Source organism: Sinocyclocheilus rhinocerous, unplaced genomic scaffold (assembly GCF_001515625.1).
Source record: "Sinocyclocheilus rhinocerous isolate Xijiao unplaced genomic scaffold, SAMN03320098_v1.1 scaffold544, whole genome shotgun sequence".
NCBI classification, from domain to species: domain Eukaryota; kingdom Metazoa; phylum Chordata; class Actinopteri; order Cypriniformes; family Cyprinidae; genus Sinocyclocheilus; species Sinocyclocheilus rhinocerous.
The window spans coordinates 803,917-811,798 of NW_015658610.1; the positions used below are offsets into that span (position 1 = coordinate 803,917).

General features: G+C 35.2%; 1 long non-coding RNA gene across 1 annotated transcript; it reads left to right on the forward strand.

Annotated features, from left to right (window-relative positions):
- Window positions 1–5,656: 5,656 nt before the first annotated feature.
- On the forward strand, window positions 5,657–6,955 carry LOC107722767 (uncharacterized). Its single transcript, XR_001637837.1, has 3 exons — window positions 5,657–5,752; window positions 6,612–6,730; window positions 6,905–6,955. It is a non-coding gene; the product is annotated as an uncharacterized LOC107722767 (long non-coding RNA).
- Window positions 6,956–7,882: the final 927 nt, after the last annotated feature.

Genomic DNA, 7,882 nt, shown 5'->3' on the forward strand with positions numbered 1-7,882 from the left:
TTTTTAAGGACTGTTTAAACACACATACAGAATTTAAATAAAGTTTGATTTTGAGTGAAGAAGCACATGGACCAGTTACTTCAAGATGGCTACCAGGTAAGATAATCTCTTCATATCTCTCCAGTTAAATATTAAATATTCTATTGTCAGAATGCTAACACGACATTTTGATTATCATTACCGAAACAGGAAGTTTTCTACATTTAGAAAATTGTTAGATTTACAATTTTTTTTATGAAAATGTACTTTATTAAGGTCTAATAATATGCACTGAGAAAAAATTAGCAAAGCCATTATGGCTTCTCTATTGTTAGCAAAACATACTGAGGCACCTCATCCTCCGCAACACCATTCTCATATACCACAACCATTTAAGGCCAGTTGCGGTAAAGAGAACTTATGTTTCGGGAATGAGAATCTAAGCATATTGTGTATGACTTCTAAATATGTCTTATGAATTTAATATTAATTTAAAATGTACTAACTGTTGATATTTTGATTTATGATTTGTTCCATTGTAGACAGTCATCAAGTGAGAAAAAAAAAGTTTTAGCAAAGGCCAGGTTGACAAAGTTCAGGGAAAAATTATACAGCAACCCAGAACTGCTCGAGGAGTACAGAAGGAAGGAGAGAGAGAGAGGTTAGGTTTGGAGATGTTACAGCAGGTGTAATTAGCAAAAAACACTCTACAGTGTTAGGAAATGTACATGAGAGTACACAGACACACACACACAACCCTGTAGCCACTACTATAACAGGACTTTGGTGCTGGATTGAGTGCATTGTTCATGCTGTGGGAAATTCCCGCCACACTAAGGTTGTGTGACTCTTAAAGTGACAGCAGCCTAATAAATTTGCTGCACTCTGTCATTAATTTTAATTAAAAACAAACTTCAGTAGTTTAAATTGTTAATAATTTAGTAATAATTCAATTAAATAATAAATAAACAGTTATTTGTTCTTCTGTTTGTTTTTTATTTTCTTGTTTACTTAATTTTTCAATTCATTTCAAAGACTAAAATTAAGCTCTACCCCACCACACAACTTCAGGCCCAGTATAGAACACACACACACACACACACACACACACACACACAGAGAGAAAGCATCAAGTCTATACTATATGATCATGTGTACATAAGTTCCCCCCCCAATATTACTGTATGAGACATGCTAATTTAATGTCATGCTTTACGCTTCCAGGTATCAAAAACGAAAACAAATTGGCAAAATAAAGAAAACTGAAGAGCTGACTAAGAAGCAATTAGAAAAGAAAAAAAGACAGTGGCGGGAAAACTCAAAGCGTTATTATAAAAAAAAAAAACAGCTTAAAGATGAACTCAAAGCGTTATTATAAAAGAAAGAAACAGCTTAAAGCTGTACTAGACACAACACCATCTAGTGAGGAAGATGATTCACTTCAGCTTATTCAAGAAGCAAATGAAGTTCAAGAAAATCTTCAAGAAGCTCCCCCAAAAGAACAGCCATTCTTGTCTCAGCAGGTAAATGTCCCTGTTAAAAAAAAAAATCCAGTTTCCAATTTTGTCAAATAAATCTATTTTAAAGGTTGACTGAACTTTCAAATGTAGAAGTCAACATTATAAATACGTAAATTTATAGTTCATTTAGTAGGAACAACTTATATTATTGAAATATAAAAAAGCAGGCACTTAAAATGTCAGGCTTTATGGTCAGGTCCAACTAATTGATCACAGATCAATTTACAAATCACTCCTGAATATTTATTTATTTTTTTGTTAAAGTATTCTTATTTCAGTTTTGTTGACAAACATTTGTTACTAAGGTTTAACATATTTAGCTCTTTAGTGTTTTTTAAATTATATTTCATTGTAACATCTGTTTTGTTTCATGTCACTATTAGAGTGAATAAGGTTTTCGATAAGTATAAATAACTGTATTGTGTACTGAATTCTCGGTTTGGTCTACACAAGTTAAAGTATAATTATAATTTTAATAATTGTAATTAAGTTCAAATAATACAACATACACGATTCTTGAAAGTTCTAAAGCTTAGCAAGCTTAGCTGTCTTTTTTTTTAGTTTTTGAGTTTCCAACTTATTTTTTTTTTAGCGTAATGACATCAACTCAACTCCCCCAAAAAATGAGATACAGACACCAAGACAAATAAATACATCTACCCCAAAAGAATCACCCAAAACAAAGAAAAGAAAAAAAACACTATCAAAACTGAGGGAAAAGTTGCGCTACATGGAAGAGAAGCTTCTGGGCAGGACTAAAGAGACTTTAAACCTAAGGAAAAGATTGAGAAGACTTAAGAAGAGGGAGAGAAAGCTGGGACTTGTGAACATGGAAGGCAGAGAGGTCCAACAAAAATCTAGAAAGAGAGGTCACCAAAGAATATTACCCAACAACCAGAGAAGATTAATGCGCAGAACTGTTAGCCGCTTCTTTCACCAAGATGAAGTTTCGACTGTAATAAATGGCAAATTTGGTGAAATTCGAAAAAAGGGCCAGATATTTCGCAAGAGAGCCTTGACAGACAACATGGCAAATCTTCATAGAAGATTTCAGTCTGAGAATCCAAGGCACAAACTTTCCATGTCTCAGTTCTGTAAACTTAAGCCATTTTGGATTGTCCACCGTAGAGTAAAAGATAGAGAAACATGTGCTTGTAAAACACATGAAAATTTTGGCCTGAAGATAAAAAAGCTGCATCAGCTAGGAATCGTAGCCACATCCTCTCCAAGGGACATTGTGCAGGCCAGTGTGTGTAGTGACAATGACATGTCCTGCATGTACAGGACATGCAGCAATTGCAAGAATATGAAATTTCCCACAACACTGGATCCTTCACTGAAAGAAAACATCATAATATGGGAAGAGTGGGTTACAAAATCTGTACCAAAAAAAGGTACAGATGGGCCCACTGAAGAGAAGGAAGTGAGGAAAGTTTTTCTTGAGAAGAGACATACCTCCATCGAAAAGCTTGTAGAACTGACACAGGACCACCTCTCAAACTTCTCAAGACACATTTACAACATCAAACATCAGTCTGAAAGACTGAGGAAATTGAGAGAGTCCCTTACCCAGAATGAAGTAGTAGTTCATGTTGACTACAGCAAATTTTGAAATTAATGTTCATAAATACTCCAGACTTTGTTGCTAATGTCTGAAAAAAAAGGTTAATTTAAGCATTTTTTAAATTTTCATGCTTAAAATTTTTTAAAACCAAGATTTCGTGAGAATCACCCATGAAGTGAGTTTGGAGTAAAAATATGTTATTAAATGTGGTATTTTCACATGCTTTCAGATGGAGCAGCATTTACTTCACAGAGCCGTAGTTCACTGAGAAGCTATGCAAACAACTGTCATTATCGCGAACGATTTCTTCGATTTCATAATCGCGCAATAAAATCATCTGCGATTTTTTTTTACGTAACTTGTCAGTGAACTACGGCTCTGTGTAGTAAATGCTGCTCCATCTGAAAGCACGTGATGATGATTTCCTGCTGATTACAGAACCGGCATTACTATCAAAATGCGCATGACAATCGCATTCGATTAATCGTGCAGCCCTAGTTTGAGTGGAATGAGATGGATTCTGAGGGTGTATATGAACTCTCGTGGTTGTTGTTCATGAATTATACCATGTTGAATGTGTTTTTACTTGTCAAAGTACAGAAAGACAGTTCTGCTCGCATATCAGTGGTCCACTTCTCCTCCCTTGAGCGTGGTTAGGAAGTCTGTCTTTGTCAGCAGTTTTCATGTGAAATCTGTGTTTTGTCCCTCTCTCTTTCTTCTTCATGGCATTTCCACTTTCCTTTTGCATTACCCATCACATTTCTTTTCACTTTAACGGTTTATTCTTGTCCATTTTTCCTTATTCTCTCCTTGTACCCCATGTGCTTATTCCTTGTGTTCCACTCCTTCTTGTCATCTCTCCACTTCTTGCTCCTCATCTCTTCATCATTCACATCATGCCCGCAGAGGAGGTGCAGAAATTGCAGAAGCACCTTGCTCTGCTGAGGCAGGAGTATGTGAAGATGCAGCAGAAGCTGGTGGAGACGGAGAGGCGGTGTTTTTTTTATGTAGAGTTGCTGGATTAAATATTCTTAAAGCTGTAAATAAGAGATGGTTTAAAACTAAAGTAAAATAGGTACTGAAATACTGTGTAAGTATAAGTATGGATGGAACTAAAAAGAGAGTTATGTGGGTTCATTTAGGTAATTTCCTGAAAACTCTAAAAGAGAGAAGTTTAAGATTAAAAGATGTTAGTTATCTGTTATTTGATATTAGTATGTCTGTTTATATTTAATATCTTTAATATTTAATATCTGTAATTCAATCCAAAATTACCCTTCTTTTCTCTTTAAGCTGACATCGACAAAACCAGGCCTTATCTACACCAGAGAAGTGTCCTGCTTTTGTGATTTTGCCTGTGAATGTTTCAGTCCAAAGGAGTTTGACTTCCGAGACCACGTGGAGTCAGAAAAGGAGAACGCCGAGTCAGTTTTGGAAGTAGGAAAGTGGGTCCTTGTTCAATATGACGGAGAACTGTTCCCTGGCACCATCACGCAGGTATGAAGAAGTATTTGGTGCTATGGATGTGTTGTTGTTGATGAAAAATCCTTACATTTATTTATTTGTGTATGTATTTGTTTATTTATTTATCTATTTTTACTCTCTAGATTGTAGATGGTCAGTATGAAGTTGACACAATGAGTTGTGCTGGACCAAACAAATTGTTCATTCCATCCATACGATACGAGGGAGAAAAGGTCTGGTACTACTTTGATGACATAAAGGCCATCATTCCAGAACCACAACCTGCCACATCCTCAGCTCGACACTTCTGTGTGTTGCCTGAGATCTGGGCAAAGTACAAATGTGTGTAAAACACCGACACCAAACGATGTTCATTTGCATACTACCTCCAAGATGATCCCAACACAGTGAAGCAGAGGTTTCATGATTGTTAAGAATTAATATACATGTGACAAGTTCTGACAAATCAGAATGTGGTATTTGTCCTTGTTGGTCAGTTATTTTTTTAGTGCCATGGTAAAATGGTTAATGTTTTTTAGGTACACGTTGAAATGTTGCCCTGTTTATTCCTGTTTTAATGTTTTTCTTAAATTTTTATTTTTTGGCTTTTGTATTTTTTCTACACAATAAAACTGTTTTGAACTTGAATGCATGATTGTGCAAATATTATCAGATTTTTTCTACATTATCTCAGACTAGTATACTAGTCTCAGTATTAATCTCAGACTAGTATACTTATTATCATTACCGAAATAATTAACCTAATTTCCGAAACCTATATATCATTACCGCAACAGATGTTCATTAGATGTTAATTTAATTAATAGAAAAATAGTACTTTGATTTTAAATGCATGTGCAGAATCTACAAATTATGTTATTTCGGGTTTGTCACGTTATTTTGAAAAAATATCTGGTTTCATTTAAATATTACCCAAAAAATGGTTGTAAATTGTGGAAGGTGTTGCGGTAATGATAGAAATCAATAAAAATAAAAAAACTGTTAAATTAAATATAAATATTATTTCAGAATTTCAATTAACTGCGCATGACTATTAATAATCCATTTTTAAATATGTGAAAATGTATTTGCTTTTCTAACAGTGTTGATGTTTTCAGACTGTGGCCCAGGCCTCTCTCCCCGGCTCCACCTCCCAGGCCAGTGACTCCTTCATCAGCCGCCTGCTGGCCATCGTGGCTGACCTTTATCAGCAGGAGCAGTACAGGTGAGCACTGGACATGAACTGACACATACTGTTAGATGAGGTCATAATTAACCTCAGAGGCAAAAAAAAAGAAATAAAAAGATGCACAAGTTAAACGTGTTTTTGTCGTTGTTTTCTTTTCCTTTTTTTCCTAACAATAAAACCTATTTTTTCCACGGTATGTGAAAAATTGCATTTACTGTAATAAAGTATAATTATTTTCTTATTAAAATCAGCATGGATTATTAATGCCAAATGATATATACTTGCAATACTTGTCATCATGGTTTATAACATTATATGTATATGTATATATATATTGTATATATAGAATTTTTGTTGTGTAGCGGTAATGAAAATTTGAGGGACGTTTATCTTTAGCTTTTCTATTCTTAAAGACAGGCTTTATTAAATGCAAAATATTATTTTGTCTTTGGTTTTTGTGGTGAAATATGACCTAGACATTTTGGTTAAACTCTTGTCGGTTTTTATAAGATTCACACAGCTATTGAAATACTTATGTTTGTCTGTGACTTTGTCTTGATTTGAATATTTGCTGCCACTCGGGTATTACAGTTTTGATTTGCAGTTTCGTTTTGCTTCTAAGTGCTTTAAAGCTGGCTGAAAGGGTTTTCATATGTCTGCTGGGTCTGTAAAGTTAGGAAGTTGTATTACAGTTGTATTTCTTCATATTGCACCATGTTCTTATGAGGTTACAGAATGTTCCGTCTGAGATTTGAGCCCAGACTGTTGTCTCAGATCTGACCTCACTGAGACCATTGCATAATACATTAGCTATAATGCATCAAATTTTGCATATTTCACAGGAATGCTGTGTAAAGTCAGTATGACAAGATCAGTGTTTTTTTTTTTCTCCTAGTGATCTGAAGGTGAAGATTGGAGAGCAGAGGCTCAGTGCTCATAAATTCGTGCTGGCTTCTCGGAGTGAAATCTGGAGCTTAGCCAACCTGGCCTCCACCTCAGAACTGGACCTCTCAGGTAACAATGGCTTCTTTGTTTCCTAAAACCTGCACTTGAAATGGAGGATGTCAAGATTTTGTTGTTTGGCTGTTTTTTCCTTATTGTTCTAATGCAGTATGCAACAGCGTCAGATCCCTCAAAACTGAACCTGTTGTTGGATTCTTTCCTGTGCTTCCCCATGTGACTTCCTAGATGCCAAACCAGAGGTTGCCATGGCAATGCTGCGCTGGGCGTACACGGATGGGTGTTGATGTTTTCAGACTGTTGCGGTAATGAGATTTTTTTTAGGACTTATTTTGGAAATTATGTTCAAAAAGGTGTTAAATGGTAAGTACAAATTTTGAAATTAATGTTCATAAATACTCCAGACTTTGTTGCTAATGTCTGAAAAAAAAGGCTCATCAACCTGATGAAGCTGGCCAACCGCTTCCAGCTCCATCTTCTGCGAGAAAGGTGGGAACGGTGTCTTTAGAATAACAGATACAATTGACTGGATAGATGCGTCTTTCTTTACATCTCATTGTGATTCACCAGCAAAAATGTTACCATGTAACTGCTGTTATCAATCACTCAACATTTAAGAATATCAACTACAAGTATATAAAGCACTCCTCAGCATGGATTGATGTGAAACACAAAGGCTTTTGGTGATGAATCTTACACTTGATTAATGAAGCGTTTGCATATGCATCACGCCATCATTTTTAGTCACTCTGGTCCATCACTGAGTCATACTCATCAAATTAAATAGACATCTCCCTGAAAGCTTGTGCTCTTTTACCTGGCATTTACCTGAAAGAGGCTTATAGATAAACTGGAGAGTTGCAGTGATGCCCCCATCATCAAAGTGCCCTTGAATCAAGTACGTAATCCTCTCCCATCAGTAGGTATGCTTTAAGTCACTTTGGATAAAAGCAGTTGCTAAATGGCAAGCAGACAGCCTATATGTTTTGTGCTATAATGCTAATGATCAGCTTATATTCTTGAGTACTGGGACTATAGAACAACTTTCTTTGAAACATTTTAGTAACATTATGCATGTTTTTACTGTCACTTTTGATCAATTTAACTTGCTGAATAAATATATTAATTTCTTAAAATAAAATCTTACTGACCCCAAACTTTTGAATGTTAGCATATATATATATATATATATATATATATATATAT